Source organism: Eschscholzia californica, unplaced genomic scaffold (genome assembly GCF_041429995.1).
Source record: "Eschscholzia californica isolate CP2 unplaced genomic scaffold, dmEscCali1.0.p SCAF_5, whole genome shotgun sequence".
NCBI lineage: Eukaryota > Viridiplantae > Streptophyta > Magnoliopsida > Ranunculales > Papaveraceae > Eschscholzia > Eschscholzia californica.
In genome coordinates this window covers 7,632,848-7,660,837 of record NW_028238472.1, presented here as the reverse complement: position 1 = coordinate 7,660,837, position 27,990 = coordinate 7,632,848, and the positions used below count along the sequence as shown (strand labels likewise).

At 38.2% G+C, this 27,990-nt stretch overlaps 2 long non-coding RNA genes and 1 pseudogene across 2 annotated transcripts; all 3 read left to right on the top strand.

Annotated features, from left to right (window-relative positions):
- Nucleotides 1-9,991: 9,991 nt before the first annotated feature.
- Nucleotides 9,992-14,806, top strand: LOC147536728 (BRI1 kinase inhibitor 1-like; annotated as a pseudogene).
- Nucleotides 14,807-19,258: 4,452 nt separating this feature from the next.
- LOC147536727 (uncharacterized) lies at nucleotides 19,259-21,762 on the top strand. The gene is made up of 4 exons (XR_015225766.1): nucleotides 19,259-19,443; nucleotides 19,529-19,593; nucleotides 21,048-21,108; nucleotides 21,253-21,762. It is a non-coding gene; the product is annotated as an uncharacterized LOC147536727 (long non-coding RNA).
- Nucleotides 21,763-25,028: 3,266 nt separating this feature from the next.
- Nucleotides 25,029-26,948, top strand: LOC147536726 (uncharacterized). Its single transcript, XR_015225816.1, has 4 exons — nucleotides 25,029-25,119; nucleotides 25,388-25,432; nucleotides 25,511-25,555; nucleotides 26,359-26,948. It is a non-coding gene; the product is annotated as an uncharacterized LOC147536726 (long non-coding RNA).
- Nucleotides 26,949-27,990: the final 1,042 nt, after the last annotated feature.

Genomic DNA, 27,990 nt, shown 5'->3' with positions numbered 1-27,990 from the left:
GGGTTTCGACCCAAAATTGAGTTGAGTTTGTTTAGCTTCCGCTTAATAGTTTATTCTTGTATATGCGAATGTATGGTTTGCATGACAGGTTTACAGGTGCGACCGGTTCGATTTACAGAGGAGACTCTGTCGGATTTTTGTCTCGTCTGTGAGTTGCCGGGGCGTGGTCGTGTCTATTTTGGGACACGGGGCGTCACAGTGGTGGACTTGACTACAATATCTGGGCTGACCAAAAACCCGGGTCAGGACCCCTCTAGAAGGAAAATGAGCTTGGTTAGTGAGGTGAGAGCCCTCTTACTATGTATAATTTGAAAGTATTTTCTTAGGAGGGAAATGTGTTCCTATAAGCATTGATTTCTTGATATCTTGAGAAGTGAAGTATATTAGCTTAATTTATCATGTTTCTTCCTTTTCATTAGAAAGCAGGAAGCTTGAATATTTTGGATTAAGGCGATAAAAGGTTTTAATGGCACATGTTGGTACAAGATATAGGTAGTACTGAATGGTGAGGCGGAACTCGTGTTTCAATTTCTGACACAGCGGGAAACTAATAAAAGCCTTAGATCTTCGTCTGAAGACTATAGAACCGAAACTAAAAGAAGTAATACTAAAATACTGAATTTTTATTGATTGAATGAATGACTGAAACAACTTCTAGACCCTCTTTATATAGGCCTAGGGTTTCCTAATCTTAGTCAAACTCAATTAGCAACTCCTAATAAAATAAAACACTAGAATAGTAGAAATCTTAAATTGATAACAATTCCCAAAAATAGAAAAAACTAGTAAAAGTCCGTTTTGAGGCCCTAAACGACAGAATTTACCCCTCAAAGTGGGTTGCGGCCAAACTACAATGAATGACCGGAACGCTATTTCGCACCATCCCTCAAAATTTCGTTCGATTCCGACACCCATAGCTTCGGTTTTGGTCGTTTTAGTCTGTCACCTTTATACTTGGCCGCTTCTATTTCTTCCATGTTTTCTCGACCAATTCCTCTACATCAGTCTCCTCCACTTGAAAAGAACTCGACCCTGAGTTATGGTAAGGATAAAGTGGTGCATCTGGATAGAAAGTATAGATATCAGCCACATTGAAGGTATTGCATGATCCCATTGCTTGAGTTTATCTCCACAGATACATCAAATCATGTTACCTAAAGTTCGGTTTGTCACCTCCGTCTGTCCATCTGTTTGAGGATGAGCTGTAGTACTTCTATTTAAAAAAGTGCCAACCATCTTCCATAAGGTGACCCAAAAATGGCTAAGAAACTTTAAGTCCCGGTCCGAAGTAATCGATGTAAGTACTCCATGTAGTTTGACAACTTCGCGAAAAAAAAATTTTGCTATATGTGTAGCATCCGAAGTCTTCGTACACGGAATAAAGTGAACCATCTTCGAAAACCTGTCAACTACCACAAAAACTAAGTCTACTCCCCTTTGTGTTCTAGGAAGTCCTAACACAAAGTCCATGAACAGATCCTCCCAAATAGTTGCTGGAATGGGGAAGGGCATATAAAGACCCGTATTTCGCGCTTGTCCCTTTGAAACTTGACAAACATAGCACTTCTGAACGTAATTCCCCACATCTCTCTTCAAATTTGGACAAAAATATCGACTGGATAAGCTAAGGACTGTTTTATCTCTTTCGAGATGTGCGTCTAATCTACTAGCGTGTAACTCGCGGATCAAACTTTCCCGTAAGGATGTTTTGGGAATGCATAAGCTGCTGCCCTTAAATAGATAGCCCTCCGAAATAAGATAATCTGACACTGGTTGCCCTACCTTACACTTTTCCCATATTTCTTTGAAGTTATCTATTCGTACAATTCCTTTAATTCAAAGCCCACAACTTCTTGTGTTAACGTCACCAGCAGTGTGGCAAGCCTACTAAGGGCATCATCGACTCTATTCGTTGTTCCAGATTTGTGTCGAATAAGAAAGTTGAATTTCTGAATAAAAGTGGCCCACCTGATGTGCCGGATTTGTGCCGGATTTTTGTCTACTTGCTTCTGACTGTTGATAAACTTTAGGGCCTGATGGTCTGAGTACAAGACAAACTCGTTCTGGTAGAGATATACCTCCCGACGTTGTAAAACTCGAACTACTGCATAAAACTCTTGATCATAAGTACTCCACTTTTGTCGGGCTTCATTCAATTTCTCACTAAAGAAGGCTACAGGTCGCCTCTTTTGTGACAAAACTGCTCCAATTCCCATAACATTAGTATCACACTTAACTTCGAATGGTTTATCAAAGTTGGGTAAAGCTAAGATTGGTGCATTGCATAATTTATCCTTAATAATGGAAAAGGCTTTGTCAGCTTCAATTCCCCAGTCAAACTTTCCTTTCTTCATGCACTCCGCGATAGGTGCCATGATAGTGCTGAAATCCCGAATACATCGTCGATAAAAGGTGGCTAAGCCATGAAAACTACGAACTTTCGTGACTGTCTTAGGAGTCGGCCACTCTTATATAGCTTGTACCTTCTCGTTATCTACATGAATTCCTTCTGGACTTATTACAAAGCCAAGAAATATGAGAGTATGTGTGAGGAAAGCACACTTCTTCAGATTCAGGTGTAATTCATTCTCCTACAGAACTATCAATACCTTTTGGAGGTGCACTAGGTGTTCCGCCTCAGTTTTACTGAAAATAAGGATATCATCGAAATAAACGATAACAAATTTTCTAGTAATACAAGGTTCTAGTACCTGATTCATTACACGCATAAAGGTGCTGGGAGCATTACGAAGACTGAAGGGCATGACCAACCATTCATATAGCCCATCTTTACTTTTGAACGTCGTCTTCCATTCATCTCCTGGTCGGATTCTGATTTGATGATATCCACTCCTCAAATCAATTTTAGAAAAGATTTGGGATCCCTCTAATTTATCCAACATATCATCTAGTCGCGGGATTGGAAAACGGTACTTGACAATTATTGTTGATAGCTCGACTGTCCACACACTTTCTCCAACTTCAATCCTTTTTTGGAATCAACAAAGCAGGTACAACACAAGGACTCATGCTCGTACGGATGAACCCTTTGCTGAGTAATTCTTCAATCTTCTTCTTCAAAATCTCGTCTTCCTTCGGACTCATACGAATGGGCATGTTAGGTAAGCTTGCTCCCGGGAAGAAATCGATATGATGTTGCACGTTTCTAAGAGGTGGTAACTTTTCAGGTAAATCTTCAACAATGATTTCCTGAAAGTCTCCTAATATTTTCTTTGCCGGTTCTGGAATTTGGATTGGCGGCTTAGGGGTTCCTTCTTCTACTTCTGCTTTAACGACTATGGCATCGACTCCTTGCGCCTCCTTTACATCGGCAAAGACTTCGTCCTCTGACCTGCTCAAAGTAAGAAAAGTTTCTTTAGATGGGGGGGTAGTTGAAATACTTTTAACCTTACTTCCGTGTGGCACCATGAGAATTTTTTGTCCCTTTCAGTCGAATGTATAAGTGTCGGCTCGGCCTCTGAAGGTACAATCGGTATCCCATTGCCAAGGTCGTTCGAGGAGGATATGACTAGCATCCATATCTGTCACATCACATACGACTTCCTGTTTGTAGAACTTTCTGATAGAGATAGGAACTCGACACGATTTGACTATTTTCTTAACATGTCCCGGCTTTATCCAACCAATGTTATATGGTGACGGATTGTCTTCCACGGGTAACTGTGGATACTCAACAAGTTTTCTCAAAATAAAATTCTCGAAACTTGCGGAGTCAATAATGAACGGACACACCTTCCCCTTGATAGTACATTCAAATCGGAAGATCTTTTTCCGTTGACTACGATCCTCCTTCATTGGCGTGAGTAAAACAGGATGAATCATGCAAGCTACTCGTTCACCTTCTTCTTCGGCACAGTCATAACCATCATATTCTTCACCACTCTCTCCGTCTTCTTCAGCTACCTTTTCTTCTCCATTCTCGCCTATGACATTCACTGACCTCCTATTCCGTCCTTGAGGGCAATTGCTTGATGTATGACCAATTTCTTGACAGGAGTAACACTTAGTTCCACGGAATTTTGTATACGGATTTGGATTGGCTCCTGTGTTCGTTGAGGGTCTCTGAATAGTATTACTAGAATTGCCCTTTGGTGCGCTTCGTGGGACTTCAGTGTTTTCCCTGAGAGTTCCTTTACCTCTTTCAGTAGTCAGTCGGGGTGGTTCATCTCTACGAAAACCTGAAGTCCGACGATCTTTCTCCCAAGCTTCAGCCTTTAGTGCTAAGTCGTATGCGTCCTGAATAGTCCAAACAGTAACTATTCCAATCTTTTCTCTCAGACTAAATTTTAGTCTTTCAGAAAACGATCCACAAGAACATTATTTGATTCTGTCACGTTCTCCATACTATTTCTCTGGGCTAATGTTGAAAATTCTTCGTAGTACTCACCCACCTAACGCAACCCTTGTCTACAATTCTGGTAGGTCCGGAACAAGTGTTGTTGGTAATCAGGGGGTAAGAACCTCTCCCTAAGGTTCTCTTTCATGGACGACCAGTCCTGGACGGGAGCTCTTCCTTGTGCCACTCTTTGACGTTGTAACTGATCCCACCAAATAACAACACTACCCTTGAGTCTACAAGCAATAATCTTTACCATCTGTTCAGTAGAAGACATATCCACTTGTCGTTCATTCTCATGTAACCAATCAAGGAACTCATCAATCGGCAAATAGCCATTAAAGATTGGTATTTCTGCCTTGATTTTATATTCATCATAATCTCTACGTGGGTATATGTGGCTTTGATAATTGTTACCTTCGTCTCCTTGATTATTAGCATATTGATGAATTGGTGGTGCTCTGCCTTGGTGTCTATTAACAGCTTGGTTGCGGGTAAATCCCTCAACACGTTCTCCGTTAATAGGTTGCCTAGGGTTTGCATTGACATTCAGGTTGTTAATAATCTCCACCCCTTGGTCTAGTCGATGATTCAAACAGTCAATTGCTACCCAAACAGTATTGATACCTCGTTCTTCGTCGAGGTTGATGTTTCTTGCTTCGTCTTCTGCCATTAGGCCAGGAGAAACCTTGCTCTGATACCAACTGACGCAGCAGAAGACTAATAAAATCCTTAGATCTTCGTCTAAAGACTATAGAACCGAAACTAAAAGAAGTAATACTAAAATACTGAATTTTTATTGATTGAATGAATGACCGAAACAACTTCTAGACCCTCTTTGTATAGGCTGATCTGACATGAACATGTCACATTTGGAGCGCCTAACTTAGCTTAGTTAGTCCATTTCGAGTATTATAAATAATATTTTATGTATTTTTCTTGTTAGTTATCATATTTGGAGATAAACATGTAAATCGGAATAAAGAGAACGAATTGTGACTATCATTTTCTGTGCCCAAAACAAATCAAATTAAATTACAAGTGGAGGCAATTACGAGTCCGACGGTGAAAACGGAAGTCAATTTGGAGTTCGGACGGGGAAGATATGAAAGAAAGAAGCCAAGGTTTTTTCATGAAGGCACTCTCCTTTGTTTCTAATTAGAAATCAAAGTCAAGCCCAGATACAAACCAAAATCCCACAAAGAAAAAGAAGAAGAAAGAAAGGAATAGAGATTTTAGAGGCGCCTCTTTGGTCCAAGTCAAAATGGTCTAGGGTTTGTGTATACACAAGTTAGAGAAAGGGGTTAAGGGATCTTATCTACTAATCATCATCTTCTTCACCAAACAAGGGGAGAGAAAAGGGGGCTAAAAAAATTTAGGGTTTCTTGAAGTTCTTTTTGAGTTTTTGTGAGAGAGAAAAAGAGAGAAGGAAGGAGGAGGGTCGGCCAAAGCATAGGCCGACCGGCCTAGCTTTAGCCGCGCACAAGGTAGCGAGAGCAGCTGCGTGCTCAGGACCAGAGGCAACAGAACCGACACGAGAAGCTGCTTCGAGCTCGGGACGCCTTCACGGGATGCGGCTGCAGTCTCGGGACGCGTCCACGGATAGTGCACAGCTCGGGAAGGCAGCAAGGGACGCGTGCAGCAGCATCTATGGCCGGAACCTCCATGTTCTTGGCCGGATTTCTTATGGGTCATGAAAATGTCCCATCTAAGTCGTTTAATTTAGCCAAGTTAGTCGGTTTCGAGTCTTTATTATAATAAAATGGTTGGTTTTCCTGATTAGGTGTCTTTTGCAGAGTTAGGTGTGAAAAACGGTTAAAAGCGAGGAAAAGACGCATGAAGGGTATTTTGGTCATTTGGAGTCAAGGACATTCTGGTAATTTGGCCAAGGTCAGTGCGTGGTTGAAAAGTAGAGGTCGAGACGAGTCTGTAGGAGAAAACGGAAGTCAATTCGGAGTCCGGACGAGTGAAAAATGCAAAGTCAAAATCAGGTCAACATTTGGTCAACATTTGGTCAGCATTCGGTACAATGTCGGGCAAGTTTCTGGCCGCGGTATGCTTGCAGAACACGTGTCGCTTGCCGAAGGTCGTCGCATCTAATTCCCGTGTTTCTGTTCAGCAGCAAAATGGACCCTTAGTGTGTGATCTCGTGTTTCGGACGCAGCTTAACTCCGTGCACCCAGATCCCACGTTGTAATCCTATCCATACGCTTTCGCGTTTTCAAGATCCGACGGCTCCCGTGCATCCCGTCCTTTATTGTTTATTCCGTGCACCCGAAGCAGCTTAAACTCTGTGCTCCCGGACGCGTGTCAACTTTCCGCTCGTCCAGATCCGTGCGCTACGCATCCGATGACTGCTGCTTGCTGTCGCACGTCCCTTCCTAAGCCGCGAAGCACTGGATCTCGTGCATTTTCAAACCCTAACCGGCCAGATTCTTCACCTCCTTATCACGCGACAAGTGTCCCTCAATTTATCAATTGCAACCCCTAGCCGCCGGGTCACTTCATCTCTTTTAGGGTTTTGCACAAATTAACCCCTATAATTCCAAAAGTGACCCTCTCTTTTTCACCTACTACCATTTAACCCAACAAAAACCCTAACCCTACTCTATAAATAAATCTCTTGCTCCTCCATTCTAGACTTGCAAACCCTCTCAATCCCTCTGCTCTATTCCCATACCTTCTCTTTCTCTACTTTTCCTCCTCTTACCTATTTCTTTCTTTCTTCTCTACTATTAAATCCATCATTTCCATTCTTCTTCCATCTTTCTCTACTACTTCCTCTCTACCACTATTATTCCATTAATAGTCATCTCCTCCTTTCTTCCATATTCTTCTATCATCTTTATCCCCTTTCATCTCTTGTTTCTAACTTCTTTCTACATCTAATATCTTCCTTCTCTTTCTTTTTTTCTTATTTGGGTGGCAATAAAATAGCTATTACTTGGATTTCTTGGAGTAAAATTCTTGAGCACAAATGGAGCAAATCTTGGACAAATTGGAGATACATGGGGATATGGAATTTGAACATTCTTGGTGATTTCTTTCCATTAATTTCTTAGTATTTTCATTTATTTTACAATGTCAATGAATGTTACTCTAAATTCCATGTATAGTTAACTTAGCAATCTAAGGTTGTGAATGAAACCCATTTTGGATCTTTATAATACTTGTTCTTGATTAATTAAATCCTTTGATGTGCTTTAATGTCTATTGATTGTTTATCTATATGGATTGGATTTTCTTTCCATTACTCATGCCTCATAATTAGATATTTCATACTTTCGTTTAGTTGTTAGATGGAGTATGCTTTTTAGATGATGAATAATAGTTTAGCAATCCGAATCTCTATAAGGTAGACAATTAGAATTAGTAATTGTAAAATTGTTTGATCTAGAACATCATCCGGAATCCAAATAGTTCATTATATTGGATCCCGAGTAAATACAAAAGAGATTTAAGTAATTAAGTGTTTGTTTTATAAAGTGAAATTGTGCGGTGGATTTCATAATCTTAGATATCTTCTCACCTCTCTTAGATAGTTTAGTTTTATTTATTTTCTTATTTTTTGCAAATCAATTATCAAATCAATGAAGTGGGGTGTGTGTGTGTTTTTTCTAAGTTAGTTATTGACATTTTGATTATTAGGCTAAACTCGCCGTCAATATCCGAAGTGCCTACCTATCCCTTGGGACGATTCACGAATTTACTAAAATACTATAACTTGACCCCGTATACTTGCGGGAATAGACCTATTTTAGGCCTATCAAGTTCTTGTCTCTTGGGTCGGATTTTCTTATGGTTTCCGGCCACCTTCTTGGCCGGAAACCTTAGGGCTTTTGTTCCCCTCATTCTTGGCTAGCTTCCCATGTGGTTTGATTTGATTTTGATTGAAGATTGCTAGAGAGAGAAAACTAGGGTTTAGCTTTAATGGAGGTTGAGTTCTAAATGAAGAAGATGATGATGGTCGCTATGGGGAACCCAGAATTTTCTAAGGGGAGATCGGCTACACCTTAAAGACTCATATTTCCCGACGATCTTAGCCTCGAGCCACATCGAAAAAGGGGGGATTCTCTCATCATTTTCTTTCCATTTTTTATTCAATCACCATGTCTAGCTAACTTTAGTGTGTCGATTATATGAGATCAAATGTGATGAATTCGTGATTATGTTTAATATGATTTGATGTTTTGATTATAAATTGATGTTCATTTATTTCGGTTATCGTTTTGATCGTATTCTTATGTGTCTTGTCAAGTACTTCGCATAGTTAATAGACGAAACGAAGTATTCGATCATAATTTCATGTGTCTTGTCATGCACTTCACATAGTTAGGCGACTAGACAATACTTTCGTTGACTCGGGATAAAACCGATTATGACGTTTGTTTGACTAAGTATGATCTCCGGATATACATAGTGCTTGTAGACATCACCTTAGGAGTCGAATATGGATTGTACCTCGACACGTTAAATCAGACCACACATAGTTGTAGATTTATCATTATGGATTCCCGGACTTCAACACATTAGCTCTCGTTTTCGGATATTTTAGAAGCATGATTTGAATGTGATGAATGACTTATGATTTGTTTACATGTGATTTAATTGATTTCATCTAGTTTTATAAATTAGAAGCTTTGATCTTAATCGTATATTGAGACAAAGTTTGATATTGCGTACTTAGTTTGATAGTCGATGCTTACTAACCTTTGATCGATTATACTTAGTTTGACGTATTATACCTATTAATGTCATACTTGTTCATTTTCAATTCATTAGATAGTGTGTGTAAGTTTGATAGTCGATGCTTAGTGACGTTTGATCAATTATGCTTAGTTGGACACATGATGCTTAGGATTGTCAATGTGGGTTAAGTTAATTACACTTTCATGCGAATAGATACTTAGTATTTGTCACTTTTGATCTTGTGGATCAAAGTATCCGTCTCAATCAACTTTTGCCCGAATTGATTCTTACCCATCTCGACTCTTGTTCCTCCGACGCCTCTCTCGAATCTCTCTTGCCCGTTTACTTTTATCGTTTAATTAGTTGTGTTTGCTTTCTTCTATGTTACTTATCCCACATCAAACCCCCCCCCCCCACATTTATCTTGTTTCTTTCCTTTTTAGTCTAAGTTAGCTAGTGATATCTAGACCGGCGGATAAAATCCTTCGATATCCAAATTACATTCATATCCTTGGATCGACCCCGGCTTTGCCGGGTTATTACTTGATACCTTCGCTTGGATGTGCAACCTTTTCGGGTGCATCAAGTTTTTGGCGCCGCTGCCGGGGATAGGTTTAGTAGTTTGGACATCGTTTGTTTGTGTTTGTTCATTAGTTTAGTGTTGTTTGTTTACTTAGACGTTTTACTTTCTTTTATTTTCGTAGTTTCTTACTTATCTTATTTTTTAGGTACTTTTGTTTTTCGGAAAGAGCCAAAAAGAGACATAAACGCGAAGGAAAAGGAAGGAATCGAGGAGCTAAGCAGAAAGACTAACGAAACGAGAGGAGCACTCGATAGTATCGCGTTCTATCTCTTCCTTTTTTACTTGTGGTGTGATTGTTTAGTTTATAAGTGTTAGTTCCCATTTTGTGATTTTGTGTTTGCATCCTTGAATATTGTGAGACCATGGCAGGTTTGTCATTTGATGATGATGAAGATGACATTATTCCAACGATTTCCAACACTAGTCGACCATCTAGAAGTCATCAGGACTACTCAAACTTATATATGAACAGTCCGACTAATGATAGGAATAGGCGAGTTGAACCTGACCGACCTCGGATGACCATGGGTGAATACCGACGGATGTATGGAGTCGGTCAGACTCGTGATGGATATGGTCTTAGGGATTATGAGCATGAGATAACCAACCTCGTAAGAGTCTTCTAGACTATCGACAAGAATTTGGGATGACCACACCTTCATTTATGGATTCATCATTTGATGATAACCGTAGTTCTATTAGTATTGATCAACCACGTCGAAGTCTTCGTGACTATCGACAAGCATATATAGACGGTTCATTTAGTGATGGCAATTTCCTACTCGATGATTCCACTCAAAGAGTTGAGTCTATGTATATACATGAAGGTAGTGAAGAAAGGACCATGGAGACCATTAACCCGGATTGTGCTATTTGCTTAAATCATTTGACCGCGTATTGTCCCATGATCCATGTCCCGCGAGAGTCTTCGTCTAGTTATACTAATGTGCCTTATTACGTGGAGACTTCTGAAGATATTCTCCAAGCATTTTTAGGGTACCAAATTAGATTTAATCGAGATGTAACAGAGATTACGAAACGGATTCTCAAAATTTTTGATAAAATTGAGTCGGAGCTTATCATCGACGAGGAAGGGGTTTGCGCACCCCAAACTCAAGAGGAGACTATGAATGATGGTGAGGGTAATACACCTAACTCTAGTCTTAAGTTAAATGTCGAAGAGGCTCCTGATAGACCCTTTGAGCCTGAACTGAACGATGACCCTTATTGCTCACTCCCTCGACCATTTGTCATCTCACCGTGCATCGACTACATTAGATTTTGATGTTCAGAATGATAGCTCTACGAGCGAACTTGGGAATCAAACAATGTTGAACTTTCCAATCTTTAGCACTTGTGATTATTTGGATGGGTTATGTAGAATGGAAGGTGTTATGCCTAACTTTGAGACTCCCGATGCCTTTAAGGACGTCAATGACATAGTAATTAGAGACATAATGGATAGTTTATCGGACCATTTACCTAAGAAAATTACGGACATTGACTTGGTCCCCGAGCCTATTGCATTACCCTTAGAGTCTAATTCGACCTTCCACATGATCTCAGACTCGGTTGTTGACCCCTTTTGGGACACTTCAGACGTCTTCCCTAGCATGTCTATGGACTTAATGGATATTCTATCCACTAAGCTTGAGGCTAACTTTTTGCCTTCGACTGACCTCCTCTCCCTTCACTTATATGTCGACCCTTTTGATGACTTTATAGTCGTCGCCCCTAGCATTTATGCTAACTTAGTGGACCGTGCATCCACTAAGTTTGGGGATGGCTTCTTTTCGCTTTCGTCTCACTTGCACGTTATAGTTTGTACATAGTTGTGAGATGATTACCATGTGTATATAGTTTTCTTTGGGTTGACCACCAAATATTCCGTCTCTTGCTTTATGATCGTTAAGCCGACTAAGATGGTCCTTGATGTTTGTGGATAACATCTCTGGAAACCCTCCCCGAGATATAACTCGTGCTCTTATGTGAAAACAAGTTAATTAAAGGCTAATTGCATAGTTTAATGGGACGTACTAATGTCAAGACATGAGATGTCTGAGATTCCTCTTATACGACATTAGCAGACACCACCATAAACCTACAAAAGGTGTTAGTATCCTCATGCCACCTCTCGCTGAGAGCCGTGATAAGAATCCGGTCAAGTTTCTGGTAAGAGTACTTAGCGATTTGCAGAAGTCCTGATGCTTGCACCTTCTCACGAACTACTTTACACTCGAGTTCTAGGTCCCAAACATGTTCCTTCTTTGTTTCTCGTATAGTTTTATTTTGAAGGGCCCCCACTAGCACACCAGTTGCGTGATTATGTAGTTTCAAAACGGGACGATCCTACATAAACGTAAAAGTTACGTTTAATGAAAGTTAAAAATATATCATTATATTAAACATTGACAAGGCGAAAAAAGGAAAAACATACACGTACATCGCCGTTCCAAATCATATATGCAACATGGTTCTCATAGTTCTTGAGAACGCTCCGGTCCGTCGGCCCATCTGGAATTGGAAAAAGATCATTCAGACCAATTGTCACCTGTTGGGATGAACCTGCTTGAGTGGTCGAGTCGTCGAATCTTTGCTTCTTCCTAACTTCCTCCTTCCTCTTTCTCTCACTTACAGTTTGTGCGACACGTTCAGACAATGACTAAAGGTACCTGAAATAATAGGATATATAAATAAAGGCAAACAACATGAAAAATTGACATGGGGAAGCTACTGGTGCCATACGGTGGGTTAGGGGCGAAAAAAGAGCAAAAAATAGCTCGAAGCCACCGAATTATTACACAGTAGGTACTGTGCATAAATACGGTGGGCTAGACCATTGGTTTCACATTTGTCGGCTCGACCTAGCCGAATTCTTGCACAGTACTACTGTGCACAAATTTGGTTGGAACGAGCCGTAAGTTGCACTCTTTACGGCACGATCGCACCGTAGAGTGTCATTTGAACCCTTGCGGCCTGATGCGAATGCAAGGTGTTCTTCGAACAATCAAAACTGAATTTGGGGTTTGTTTGATGTAATTCAAACAATAATTGAATAACAATCATGCAAATCCATGAAACACAAAATCAAAATCAACAAAATTAAACCATAAAAGGGTAAGATTCTAGGGTTTACCTGAAATAATTAGGGGTTTTCTTCCTCTCTTGATTTTCACCCTCTACCAGACGTAGTTCACTTCAAAAGCGGTATCGAACTTGTTTGATTCTGTTGAAATACATCAAATGAACTAATATTTAGACAATTGCTTAAAGACCTAGGCTAAACCCTCAAATTTTGGGTGAAACAGAGATAGAAAGAATGACAGGTAGAGAGAGAGTGATCTTTGTTCGGTGATGAGCGGGATATAGAGAGAGAGATATAGAGAGAGGGACTTCCGATTTTACCTGACTTGAGAAGATGAAGGGAGGTTTTAGGAGCTCTTTGCAGTGGTGGTGGTTTATGGCTTCTGGTCTATTAATTTTGACCTAACGACGTTAACTTTGCCGTTAGATCAAATATATAAGAGGGGCTGCTCTTTTGTAAAAGGGCCCCTATAACCAAAACACTAAATATGGGGGCCGCTTTTAACCGAGGGGCCCTTCTAACAAGAACGGGGGGCCTATAAAATCTCCATACTTTGAATAATCTTACAAGAATGGTAGTAAATCTATATAATAAAACAGAAGGGAAAACGATGACTGAAACCTCCCACTTTTGATAATGCGTTTACTGAAACCCCCCACTTTTATTAGTAATTACTGAAACCCCCCACTTTCGTTAGATTTAACGAAAAATCTGGGTTAGTGCTTGTTTATTCACTCAACTGCCCTTAGTGCTTGTGTATTTACTTAATTGCCCATGTGTTAATTCCCAACGTTTTTTTGTTTTTTGGAAAATGGGGCGCCTTCCTTTGAAATGAGAGGAGCTTTTATCACAAGCCCCCTTCTCCCTTACCCAAATTCCCGATCAAACCAGTAAGGGAAGAAGAACGATCAAGGCTCAATGCTCTCCCTCTCTCTAACGATTCGAATTACTAGGTAATACAACTCTCCCTCTCTCTCTCTCTCTCATATCCACACCCTCACTCCTCCCTTATCTCTCAACACACAACATTCATAGAGAGAAACCCCATAAAGAAGTAGCTCATTGCACACATAAAATTCATCTTCTCATAGTATTCTTCAAAGCTATGAACAACAACACACAAACCCCATTTCAAAAAAGAACATAGAAACCCATCAAATAAAGGAAACAGAGAGAAAAGAAGAAGAAGGATGATTGTTAAATGAGGCAGAAAAATCATCAAACTAAGAAGAAAAACATAGTCTACCATCATCAACAATAAACAAGCAACAATTTCCTTCATCGCCACCTTCATCTACTACTTCTCTTTCTCATGAATTTTCTTTCACAATTTCACTCCATTCTTCCTCTTCAGCTGGTTTCACACCAACTGAAAGGACCAAAACTAAAACTTCAATCCCACCTTCATCTGCAATTGACTTATCCCCTGCTGATGATATCTTCATCCATGGACATCTCTTATCACTCCATCTTCTCTCTCACCTTCCCATATCTCCTCGTTCTTAGACGAATTCATTAGATAGTGTCACTCTTCCTATCAAAGAATTATTTGATGATGGTCATCAAAAACCCACCACCACAACCACAAAAACTACTACCCCCACCACAACCAACATCAATACCCTTGGTAGTATCACTGAAGATGAGAATAACAAAGGAAGAACCAAACCCAAGCCTTTCTCTTTTTTCGGGTTTTCGAAAAAGAGAAAAGGTAATGAAAATGTAGAAATAGAGAAGGAAGAGGAAGAAGAAAATAAGAAGAAGATAAGTTTCAATATGAGTCAAATTTTGAAGAGGTATTTGAAAATGGTTAGACCTCTCTAATTCTATAAAGGTGGAAAACCAAGAGGAATTTATTTAGTTTGAAAAGAAATAAAAAAGATTTATCAAGAGGGAGAGAAGAGGTGAATTTTCAACACCGGCATCGATGTGGACGTCTCCGACGAATAGTGGCCTATTACTAACAACTCCAACAGGAATTCATTCTTCTACAAGTGAAAGTTCAATGGAAGAATTACAAAGTGCAATCCGAGCTGCCATTGCTCACTGTAAAAACTCCATTTCAATTAAGGAAGAGAACATTCAATGCTAAAATTATAATATATATAAGAAATAAGAAGAAATGAACGCATTACCAAAAGGCAATAAGGACTGAATTTTATGGCTATGGGACATTTAGAGGTAGGGTTATCGAAAAGAATTTGCCTTGGGGATTTGCATGGGTGTGGGTCTAATGGTTTTGATGGAGGTTTTAGTAAGGGGACAAGTTTGTTAGAAAAGGTGGGGATTTCAATAATTACTAATAAAATGTGGGGATTTCAGTAAACGCATTTTCAAAAGGTGGGGTAAAACGTAAGAGGGCAAGAAAGTAATATTGAAAATATCAAAGTTAAATCTAACGAAAGTGGGGGGTTTCAGTAATTACTAATAAAAGTGGTGGTTTCAGTAAACGCATTATCAAAAGTGTGGGGTTTCAACAATTCTCCCTTGGGAAATTTTAAAGGGCAATGTGTTTTTTTGTTAGGGGCAATGTATTTTGTTCCTAAGACAGGGTCAAAACAAGTTGACCCGTAATGGTTATAGGCAATGCTATCTTCTATCTTCTCCGGCAAAACTTGGGGACAATTCCGTGCCGACCATCTTAACTAAAAGAACCATCTTAACTAAAAATCAGTTCATCCTTCTCCCTTGAATCATCTCTCTACACCTCCCTTCTTCTTCTCCCTCCACCACTACCATTTCAATCTCTCTCTCTCTCTCTAAAAGACTTTGCCGTGCATAATTCATACCCATTTCCATGCTTTCCTGGTGAAAATATCAGGCACACTCAGTCACCTCAAAGACCTAACCTTCATCAAATCCAGCTTCAATACCCTTAAATCATCTATCACAAATGATATTAATCCTCATCTTGATGGAAGTCATCTCTTGTTGGAAGTTCCACTCCACTCGGCCAAACCGAGTGGACTTGGTCCAAATAGGAATCCTACTACAACTAGGATTCCTTAGATATTAGGATTAGTTTAGATTAGTTTTGTTATTTTCAAACTCTATCATGTAAACCTATATAAAGAAATCCATACACAATGTAATATACAAGTTGTAAGTGTGAATAAACAAGGTATTTACCTATCTCTCTCTCTCTCACGACCAACTCTTCACCATCATCTTGTTCTCTCGGTTTACCCGAGTATCTCCACCACTACACTCGGTTATAACCGAGAAGTGCTATCATCAACTCTCGGTCATACCCGAGAGTCTCAAGCTGCCAAGCTCGGTTATAGCCGAGAGTCACTTATCATCATCTTCCTCGGGTTCAACCGAGAGCTATCTAAGTTACCTCATCCCTCTCGGTTTTCACCCGATCATCTCCTCCATAACTCGACTCAATTCGAGTTATACACACAAAGGTATTTATTTCAAGAGATGTAACGTTTGTCGAGACTCGGTTTCCAATGTCATCTTCTCCTCCGGCAGCAACGTCCTCTCCTTGTCCGACGCCACATCTGTCCATTGATGACAATGGTACGTTTGACTTTCCGGCAAACGTCCCTAAGCACACTGTCCAGACGACGAACAGCAGCTCAGACGAAGCTGTTGTCCCTGTCGGTTCTGGACAGGTTACCGAAACAGGGGTGCCTACAGACACCCCTGTTGGACCTGCTTCGGGTTCTCTACAGACCACCTCCCCTTCGGGGGTGCCTGCAGATTCCACTGATGAGCTCCCCGCTCCAGGAGCGCCCTCAACATCGGTCACTTCCTTACCCACCGACGCCTCCTCGTCGTCCCCATCACCAACTGTCGCTCCCACTTCGGATTCCGACGACGAGAACTCCGGCCGACCCAAGAGGGCTCGCCGGCCACCAGCCCACCTTGCGGACTACATATCTTCCAATACGAGTATAATCAAGTATCCACTTGAAAATTATTTCTCTATTAACTCGTTTTCCACTTCCCATCAACAATTCCTCTCTTCGGTTTTGACAACAACCGAACCAACCTCTTTCACTCAAGCAATGAAGTCCCCTCATTGGAAAGAAGCCATGGCCAAGGAAATCTCAGCCTTGGAAGAAAATAAAACCTGGACAATCACTGGTTTGCCACCCGGCAAAAAGCCCATCGGTTGCAAATGGGTGTATAAAATTAAATTCAAATCCGATGGATCCATAGAACGGTATAAAGCCCGCTTGGTAGCAAAAGGCTACACCCAAATCGAAGGGTTAGATTATAATGATACTTTTGCTCAAGTTGCTAAATTAGTAACCGTTCGTGTTCTTCTCTCACTTGCCGCCATTAAAGGTTGGACTCTCCATCAATTGGATGTCAATAACGCCTTTCTCCAAGGCGATCTTGATGAAGAAGTTTACATGAAATTACCCCCCGGTTTTTCATCTCAGGGGGAGTCTAAAGTATGTCGTCTCCATAAATCTCTTTATGGTCTCAAACAGGCCTCCCGACAATGGTTTTCAAAATTTTCCTCCGTTCTCATCGAACGTGGCTTTTCTCAGTCTAAAAGTGACTATTCTCTTTTCACCTTTAGATCTCACTCCAATCAAATTTATGTCCTTGTCTATGTCGACGATATAATTATCACGGGAAATAATGATCATGCTATCTCCCAGTTAAAAATATTTCTAAATAAAGCTTTTTCACTAAAAGATCTGGGTCGTCTACAGTACTTCCTTGGTATCGAAGTATCTCGCTCATCACAAGGCATTTTTCTATGTCAAAGGAAATATGCTCTTGATATTTTGAAAGATTCTGGACTCACCGCTGCACGTCCTTCTGAGTTTCCCATGGAACAAAAACTCCGTCTCAGTCCCACCGACGGTACACCTTTACCAGATCCGTCAGTTTACCGTCGTCTCATAGGAAGATTACTTTACCTAACGGTTACACGGCCGGACATCACCTTCGCTGTAAACAACCTTAGTCAATTCATGCAAACACCTAGCCAAGTACACTTAGACGCAGCTCACCGCTTTCTACGATACTTGAAGGGTACTCTTGATAAAGGAGTTTTCTTATCCGCAGACAGCTCTCTCCATATTACAGGATACTGTGATTCAGATTGGGCTGGCTGCCCTTCCACCCGTAGATCCACTACTGGATACTTCACAATGTTGGGATCCAGCCCTCAATCCTGGAAATCAAAAAAGCAACCCACAGTTGCCAAATCTTCGGCAGAAGCAGAATATCGAGCTTTAGCCATCCTCACATGCGAATTACAATGGCTCAAGTATTTACTACTTGATTTTGGAATCGACCACTCTGACCCGATGACAGTTTACTGTGACAATCGGGCCGCTCTTCACATTGCTGATAATCCCGTCTTCCACGAACGTACAAAACACATTGAGATAGATTGCCACATCGTTCGTGAAAAGATTAAAGACAACGTCATTGCCACACGCTTCACCAGTACAGAAAATCAGTTAACGGATATCTTCACAAAGCCACTTGGGGCAGAACCGTTCAAGAACATAATTGGCAAGTTAGGCGTTACTTCCCTTCCCGCTCTAACTTGAGGGGGAGTGTTGGAAGGTCCACTCCACTCGGCCAAACCGAGTGGACTTGGTCCAAATAGGAATCCTACTACAACTAGGATTCCTTAGATATTAGGATTAGTTTAGATTAGTTTTGTTATTTTCAAACTCTATCATGTAAACCTATATAAAGAGATCCATACACAATGTAATATACAAGTTGTAAGTGTGAATAAACAAGGTATTTACCTATCTCTCTCTCTCTCACGACCAACTCTTCACCATCATCTTGTTCTCTCGATTTACCCGAGTATCTCCACCACTACACTCGGTTATAACCGAGAAGTGCTATCATCAACTCTCGGTCATACCCGAGAGTCTCAAGCTGCCAAGCTCGGTTATAGCCGAGAGTCACTTATCATCATCTTCCTCGGGTTCAACCGAGAGCTATCTAAGTTACCTCATCCCTCTCGGTTTTCACCCGATCATCTCCTCCATAACTCGACTCAATTCGAGTTATACACACAAAGGTATTTATCGTTTCACATCTCTTTAGGGTTTTGTGGTACAGGGTGGTGATTCGAGATGAGAAATGTCCATTACTAGAGAGTTGGTTCAATTCCTAGAGTTTCTCAATAGGGTTTCAGTAAAAGGGAACATATTTCGTCAAAATCAATAAAGAAAGTGCTAACAGGGTTAAACAGAACCTAGGGTTTTCGTCAATAGCAATCTACGAGATCTGGGTAGATTTTTGAGAAATTGAATGCTCGAAGTCAAGAGATTCAGGGATTTTATAATCCTATTGAGGACGATGATGATGAATGTCAACTTGTAGATAATTTGTGCAAGGAGGATGGCGAGTTCGAGAGGTTTTCATCTAGTGTTTCTGAGGAAGAAGAAGCCGGGTTTGAAACTCGAGGAAGAAGAAGAAAGAAAAAATAAAAATTTCGGACTAGGTTGTGGGCCGGTGAGTTGACGTCGTTTGGTCAAACTCCGATCTACAGATTCTACACATTGCCTCTTTAACATACATTGCTTTTAACCAAAAAAAAAAAGAACTTTAGACACTGCCTTTAAAATCTCCCTTCTCCCTTTAGGCAACGATTTTGGTTAATTACCTCGTTAAATCTACTCCTGCCTAATTGTGTTTATCTTTTCCACTTCCGACTCTCTCTCTCTAGGCGTTCAAAATTCTTCTTTCCATTGACACTGCCTTCTCTCTCTACGAATCTTCGTATTGCAGGTAACTCTCTGTCGTAGGATTTTATTTGATCTATCATCTTTTTAGAGTCAGTGCTCTCTCAGCTTCTTCTTTAACTTCTTTGCAGGGAATTCACACACTTTTTTCTCATCTGAAATCTTAGGGTTAATTTTATCTCTCTTCTTATCTAGGGTAAGTTTTTTTTCTCACTAATCTTCTTATATAATATTTTAATTTTTATTCATAGTTAGGATATCGATTTAGTTATAGGTGTTTTTGTATGTTGTTAAATTACCAAGAAATTCTAACTCCTGATGGATTATTGAGAATCCTTTTAACAGTTTCTCTTTTGTCCAATCTTTTCATTATGATGTTAATATTTTGTTTGTTTTCGTTATTAGCATGAATTTGACCATGTGTTATCATCTCCATCAAATTATGTTGTGAAAGGGTTCAATTTCATTTTCTCCAGTTTGTTTGTTTGTGAACTCTTTGTGCTTATGAATTTGTTTAACTCAAGAAATTTAGGGTTTGTTGATAATTCTGAATTAGAGAACTTAAGGTTTTGTTCTTCAACATGAACTTAGGTTTGAAATGAATTTCTTAGTTTAATGAATTTAGGTTATAGGGCTTTGTTTTACAACAATACAGGAATAAATTTCTAGATGTTAATAAATAAACAACATGAATTTCTTAGTTTGTTGATGTTTAATGGATCGTCGTTGTGGTTTATAAGTTCCGGTCATGACAGCAAAAAAAAGGAGCCAAAAACTCATACGTCACTGTTAATTTAGTGTTAGGTTCTAATATGAGGGTTGTTTTCTTCTAAATGATATATTGGTATGACTTCCTAGATAAAACATGGAAATTAAAGGAGCCAGTATGGCAGTATCTGGTATAAGGCACAAAACTATGGTTACGATTCATAGTGATGCATGGTTGATTTTGGTTGCTATCCTTTTACGTACTGAAATTTCAGTGCAAAAGCAAAAGAATTATGTATATCGGTTAAGACGTTTGATGGTTATTAGTTTCATAACTTTTAATACGTGTACTTCTTGGTTTCATTCTTAGTTTCTTCATTTCTATAATTTTTTCATTCTAAAGTTGATTTGGTTAGTTAAAGCAAATGTTAAAGCCAAATGTTCGGGGCATTGAGAATCTATACACTTCTCTGTCTACTTCAGTGATGACTTAGAAAGATAAATCACTCACACTCCTTCCTGCTCCGGCTTACAAGTCCGGCAATACTCCTCACACTCATGAATCCATAATCATTTTCTTTATCTCTCTTTCTTGAACCCTAATTCTGATTTTGGGTGCTTGAACAAATTTCTTACTTAATTTCGAGTTGTTGGGAAATATGATATCAGAAGAGTAAAGTAGTCATGGGAAATATGATATAGAAGATGAAGAAACTAAACCTGGTGAAGATCAAGAATATGAAAGTGATGAGATCGTTGACTTAGATATTGAACTTAAAGTAGAAGTTTTTGAACCACAAAAAAGTAAATTTCGAGATCACCTTTTTTTTAGCCTTCGATTATGTAATGGAAGATTGTTGATTTCTAACCAAAAACATGCGAATTTTGACGGTAGTTATGTATCACTAAATTTGGTTTCTAACCTTTTCATTTCCCTTACAGAATGATATTATTCTGATATGCTGAAATGCAATGCAGTATGATGCACGAAAACCATAAACAGGTAACCACTTCTCGGATACCATTATCTGTATATAGCACGAAGAAAATATATTTAGGAGTATTTATGTTTGATAGATATTTGATATGGACAGCTGAACCGAAAATCATTTTAATTTCATTATTTCTCCATAACAAATATCACCAGAGATTGAGATTGTTGAAGCAGACTTTAAAATCTGAAGATTTTGAAATGGCAATCATGACAAATGTTACTAAGGATTAATGCCTTCGCAGTTATGTTTACATAGCAATTGAGTATGGTGATATGGAAAAGTTGCAGAGATTTGTAGAGTTTGAAGGTTGTTCAATTCTTCAACCAAATGGGTTGTGTTACGACACTTTGCAGTGGGCTGAGAGGGAGAGAGAGTGAGTCTAATACTAGCATGAATATAAAATTACTCAAATAGCAAGTAAAGAAAGGAACTTGGATAGGGATTTATGGTTACAGATTTTTTTTGTAAAAAAATAATCAATTTGTATAGGTAATTAGCATTTAGTGGCAAAATGTACTACTGTCTTGTGAATCTAATTGATCATTTGATATGTTAGATGAGAAAGAGAGTCAAGAAAATTGAAAATCTAGAAGTTCTCGCTTCAATTTTTAGTATTGATATGTAAAACGTAAACTTTTATAAGAAATAACTTTTTGAGGATTTTTCACACGGCTAAATTTGTATCATTTTTTTTTTACTTTTGTCTCTTTTCCATTCGTTATGAATTTGTTCCCTGAGATCTAACATTTGATTCTATATAATATTTTTCTTAGGATTTGGGTAAGGAAGAACTGATCTTAATCTAGGATTTATGTGTTCATTAGTTATGACTCCATGGTTAATTATGATTGTTGTTGTGTCTTAAAAACAATTTGGATTTTGTACTCCAGGATGCTTTGATGCTGGGGAATTTTATAGGCTCCACCTTTCCACATTAGTCATTTGAGCCTGTAAATGTGCCCATACAGTATGAAGTGGTGGCACCTGTAGACTCTAGTTGTGACTTGTGAACAAAGTTAGATATGCTCGAGTCTCATACCTTCATCTTGAATTTGTGCAATAAAGTCACCGATGCTTTGTTGATTGTGCTTCGGCAAACTTCTATGATGGTGTCATGGTGTGAGTATCACTCTCTACTGTACACCTTGTCTCATGACTTCCTTTATACAATCTGAATCACATAATATAAATCGGTTGAATACCACTCAGACTCGAAACATATAAATCATAGCACATTTAGAAGCAACTTATAGGGAAGAATTTAATCCGATAATACTATGGTTTTCTCAACAAACACTCTTTTAGCGAGTTTTAGTCTCATATTAAACAATTATGTGGTTGAAGATTCCGAGGCCTCAAGCAAAATTTTAAATAGGCCTTTTGTACTGACGTATGAAAGCAAAAGAACAAATGTATTTTGATCGGACTTTCAGGTTAAACGTAAATAGAGAGAACGAAAAAAACCTCATATCAATATTTGGATTCTAGGTAAAAAAAAGGTGTGCCCGAATAGTAATCGAGATCCATTCCTAAAAGTAAATAATTTTTTGGGTTATTTCCTTAATAGCCCCCAAATTTGTGACCGATTTCCTTCCTATCCCCCTACTTTGTCAAAAATACCTGGATGGCCCCCTTTTTCAGATTCCGTTTTAACACCGTTAACTAGTCATCACCTCTCTCACATCCAACTCATCGCCACTCTCTGCCACCTCATCATATTCACCGGCGAAGGTCGCTGGGCAGTGACTTTTAAACATAAATTTTTTTTTTTTAAACTCTCTTCTTTGTCTCTCTAAAAAAAAATTTCTCCCTCCTCTCTCTCTCTCTTAATATTCCGGCGAAGGGGGTTCCCTTTCGCCGGAGAAACCAGACCGAATCTGGTTTAAACAACCAGAAAACTAGACAGGAATCTGGTTTCATCAACCTGAACTCGGTCTAGATCAGGTCCAAAAACATTTATACGTAGAAACGTCAATCTCGAGGATTTTTTCTAAAATGACCATTCTAATCTTCTATATATACCCAACCCAACCCCTTTACAAACTTAGGTTTCTTTTCATTAAAAGTCAGACTCATTACCAAAATGGTTTCTTCGTTCGCCTTTCTCATAAGGCATGTTTCATACGATTTTTCCCTCTTTTCTTCATTCATCTTGTTCGTTAGTTTCATCTTCTTCATTCATCTTCTTGGTTGGGTTTTCAAGTTTAGGTTTTGTTTTTGGTTATGATTTCAAAACTAGATCCGAAACTATTTCGTGGTTGTTTTCCCCTAGTATTTGTTGTTTTTCTTGTTATGTACTCACCACCAATGAGATTTCTTTTTGTTGTTCGCCCATCACTCTTTTTCATTGTTCTGATTACCTTGAAGCAAAATGGAAATCATTGTTTGGATTAAACTTTGTGCATTTTCTTTTTTTAATGGATTATCAATATATATAAAAATGTTGGTTTGGGTTTATAGTTTTTTAAAATACTAAAAAGTAGAGATTTAATATTTTTCCTTGTTTTCTCTCTCATAACTTTGTTTTTCTTTTTTTATGAAAGAAAATAGCATTAAAACTCCAAATATACAAAGTGTTTATAGTAGTTTAGGAACAAAAGAAGGTACAACATTCCATATTTTTTTTTTCTTAAATCTTCTGCCCCATTTAGCTAGCGCATCTTCCTGGATGTTGCTTTCCCTCGGAGTAAATGTGAATATAATTTCTTCGAACTTGTCCCTAAGAGCGACCACTTGTTTCAATATCTTCTGAGATTGCCAATGAAGTCCATTGCTTTGGCCAATAATGAACTGAATTATTGCTAGATTATCACTTTCTATATGAACATGGTTTAATCCCAAATATATTGCCAAATATACTTCCCCAAACCTTTAAATCGTCCTTAGTTAAGGGTGATAAAGATCTTGTTCTGATTGGATCACTTTTATTAGTTTGATTATATATATATATATATATATATACACACAATATGGAGTGTTTTAGAGAGGGAGAGAATGAAGATTACCCGAATTGTTCTGACATTTTGCCGATCAAATTCTTTTTGTTCATCATCTTGTTCAGATAATAAACTATTTCCAAAAACTACAACTATTACAAGATTAGTACTCAAAACTAAAACTACTAATGCCCATAGTAGGAGCGACTTGGAATCTGCAATTGAAGCCATAATGTTGTTCACCTTGTAACAAAACAAAGTAAGATCCAATTGAGAACCATTAGCATACTTATCATAAAATTTGAGCTCATTTGGTATGAAATAAAAATTTGAATTGTTCAAATCAACAATTTCCTTAATCTCTAATATTTTAACAATGCTATTTTAATATAATTTTCTTTCTAAAAGGTAGACAAATAAGATTTTCGATATTTCGTAGTATATTTAGATTTATCTTGATGCAATCGGTTATAGATTAAACGCATGTTCCGTCTTATTCAAAATTCCTTATGAAAAATAAGGGGAGTTCTATAGACGTTCAATGTTATTGCTATTGTGAGGTAAGTCTTCCAACTTAGAGGTCAAGGGTTCGAGGCACACGCTTACCAATTCAAAAAAGAAAATGTTATTGCTATTGGCGCTTCATGCAACTTTATTTTATGCTGGAAGGGTTTAGGAGTAAAAGGTGTCTGTAGAATAAAAGTAGGGCGCCTATAGAACCTCTTTCATGGTTGATATCCACACCTGGATTGAGCCCACTCTGACCTGGTACGTGAAGCATTTGTGTAAAACTCTGCATTTAAATGGATGGGTATAAAATGAAAATGTGGGTGGGTATAAAATAAGTGAAATAACAGAAGCTCTTTTAATTGAGTTGACCGTTAGGAATCACCTTTACCAAAATCAAACTTAGCCGTTGGTCATAGTTATAACGGCTATTTCCGTTTTTGTGTTTAATCAGGGGAGTAAGTACTCTTCTTCTATCTGAAAAAGCTCTATATATCATCATCCGTTGCTTCAGTCTTTCTTTCTCACTCTAAAACATTTCTTCCTCGTTTTCTCTCTCCTTTGAGATCTATCTAGGCAAGTATTCTTCTTTCAGATTTCTTTCTCATTATTCTAGGGTTTCTTAATCTCATTCTTCTTCTACTTCTTCTTTCTTTATTCTTTAATTTTTCCTTTTTTATATAAACTGTCAATCTAGGTTTGAAATCATTTCTTCTTCTGTAGTCATTTCTAATTGTTAAGAACTTCTTCTTAACAATTAGAGTTTAACTCTGATTGTTAGTCATTTCTAAATTGAAATTAGCTGATCAAATTTTTCTCACTCTTTTCCCCCTTTTCTTTGCAGTTTGGGCTATTTGAAGATCCAATCAACCAACTCTAAAGCTTTAAGGTAATTGGACGACTGCAGAGCCTTTTCTTCTGAAAATTGAACTTATTTTTCTCACTCTTTTCCCCCTTTTCTTTGCAGTTTGGGCTATTTGAAGATCCAATCAACCAACTCTAAAGCTTTAAGGTAATTGGACGACTACAGAGCCTTCTCTCTCTCTCTCTCTCTCTCTCTCTCTCTATATATATATATATATATATATGTTGATTGGTTTAAGTGTATTAGTTGATCTCTTCCCTTCATTTTGTTAAGAATTACTAATCCATGGTTTTTCTTTCAGTTTAAAAGTTTAGCAAAATCAATCCCTGTTTTTATCTGATTCTCTTCAAATGAATCACCAATTTACAAGTTTTCTGAAATTCTATTCTTCTTGATCTCAAACCTTTACTTGTGATTTTAGATTTTCTTTCTTCATTCTATGGGATCTCACACTCTTTCTCTCTCTCTCTCTCTATTATTGTCTTCCTACAATTGATTTAGAAAAGCAATTGATTTTAAGGTTGTATAATAATTGAAGAGATTTTCATTTTGGGTTCAACCCCCTTCAATCTAAAGATAGATAGAGAGTCTGGTTTGAATTTTAGTTTGTGTGTTTCAATTGGATCATGACTTCCTCCTCCATTATAGATGTCCTGGATTATTATTCTCTTTTTCTTTAGAAGTCCACTTTCTTCTGGTTTGAACTTGCTGCCTCAGACTTTTTAGCTTGTGTTTGTACTTTTTAGCTTGGGTTTCATGATCTTTTGATTATTCATCAAAGTGAAACAATTTGAGACTACTAGTCCATCAAAAGTCAAAACTCACTTATTCTCCTGCTAAAGAAAAACAACAGAAACTAATTTATGTTTTTTTTATATGAATTTCAGTTCTTGTGGGCATTTATTTGATCATTGGACCTAATTTATGTTTTCTTATATGAATTTCAACAGAAACTAAAATGGACGTTAAAACACTCCAGAGGCACATCCAGGTACTTACCACTATGACTACCGTAAGTAACCTTTTCTGCACCGCCATCTTCGTCGGTTTAGCACTGACTGATCCCGCCCCACACAATCTCCAAGATGATGACATCTGCAACGTTGGGCTAGACATGGTGCGGAAATTGATTTTATACCAAATTATGGCATTCGGCTCATTTGTATCTTCGACCCTACTTGCTCAGACGATGGTTTCTCGGATTCACAGTCGTCTTAGTTGGGGAGAGGACCGAGTTCGCGAAAATGGCAACGGTTACAAATATGTAAGGATCACTATGTGTCTGTCTCTGGCGGGGTTACTACTAGGATCAGTTTTTGTTATACTAACACTATACTGTACTATTCAACTTAAATTAGGGTCAGTGTCATGTAAGAGTGCTACTACCTCTTTGGTGGCAGTATTATCTCTTGTTATATTTTTCCCCCCTGCTATTCTGTTTTATTGTATCCAACTTCTAGGTGAAATTATGTCTTGATTATCTAATATTATTATGTGTAATTTTAATTAGATGAATTTATTTTCTCTTGTCTTCCTTTTACTTTAGCCTCCCCTCAACATTAATTTTGACATGCATATTTTCTAAAGAGAGAAAGCTTTTATGTTCTCTATCTTTTTCTTGCTTTTATTTTCACAACAAATGAAATTTAATCCAATGAAGCTTAAAGACAAAAACCACAAATAGTAACTATATAACAAACAAACCTATAAATAGTAGGTAGATGATTTGAATTGGAATAAAAGCACCAAAACCCAAATAAATGCATCCTAAGTGTTTTTGGATGCTATCTCTCTATGGTCAATCTAAAACAGTTTTTATCTCTGCAAATTGAAGTCTTCCATACATTTTAGTGGGTTTTCTTTCTTTCTCTATAGGTTCTTGAATAATTAAATTTATGAGGCTCACATGTATGGAAACCCTAGAGGAGATGATTCTTAAGCATAAACACACAAGCCTAGTGGGTAACTAAAGTAATAGAAAAAAACTCCCTGTGGTCTGACTTAATTACACTTTAGAAATCATCATTATTATAAAAGAAACAACAATTCCTATAACAAGGATGAAAAAAGTACAAAGTATGTAAAGAGCCCACAAGATTAAGAGTGTACATCAACATGTAAATAAGAAGACAAAGAAAGTGGAATTCCAACTAAGAAAAAGTTTCATATGTATATAATGTACTTGCTTGTTTGTGCATTGTTTTGTTTCTTATAAAAGGAGATCCCTAACAAAACAAATGTGTGAAAAGACAGTACTCATTTATAAAGTACATTTTATTCAAAAATATCATCATAGATAGTTCTTTTGATTTGGAGAAAACAAGTAACAAATGAGTATGTTTTCACTACTCATATATCAGTTTCGATATGGGGACGATAAAGATTTTCTACTGACTATGATGATGAGTATATGATTTTCCACGCGCGACATTTTAATGGTGATGTCCTTTCATCCACCAAGAGGTACCAAATATAGGATCCAATGAGATCTACTAGATTTGCCTGCAAAAACAAATCACAAACTTGATAAGACAATTCAACCATATAGACGCCCGACAATCTCAACCAATAAACTAAGTTAC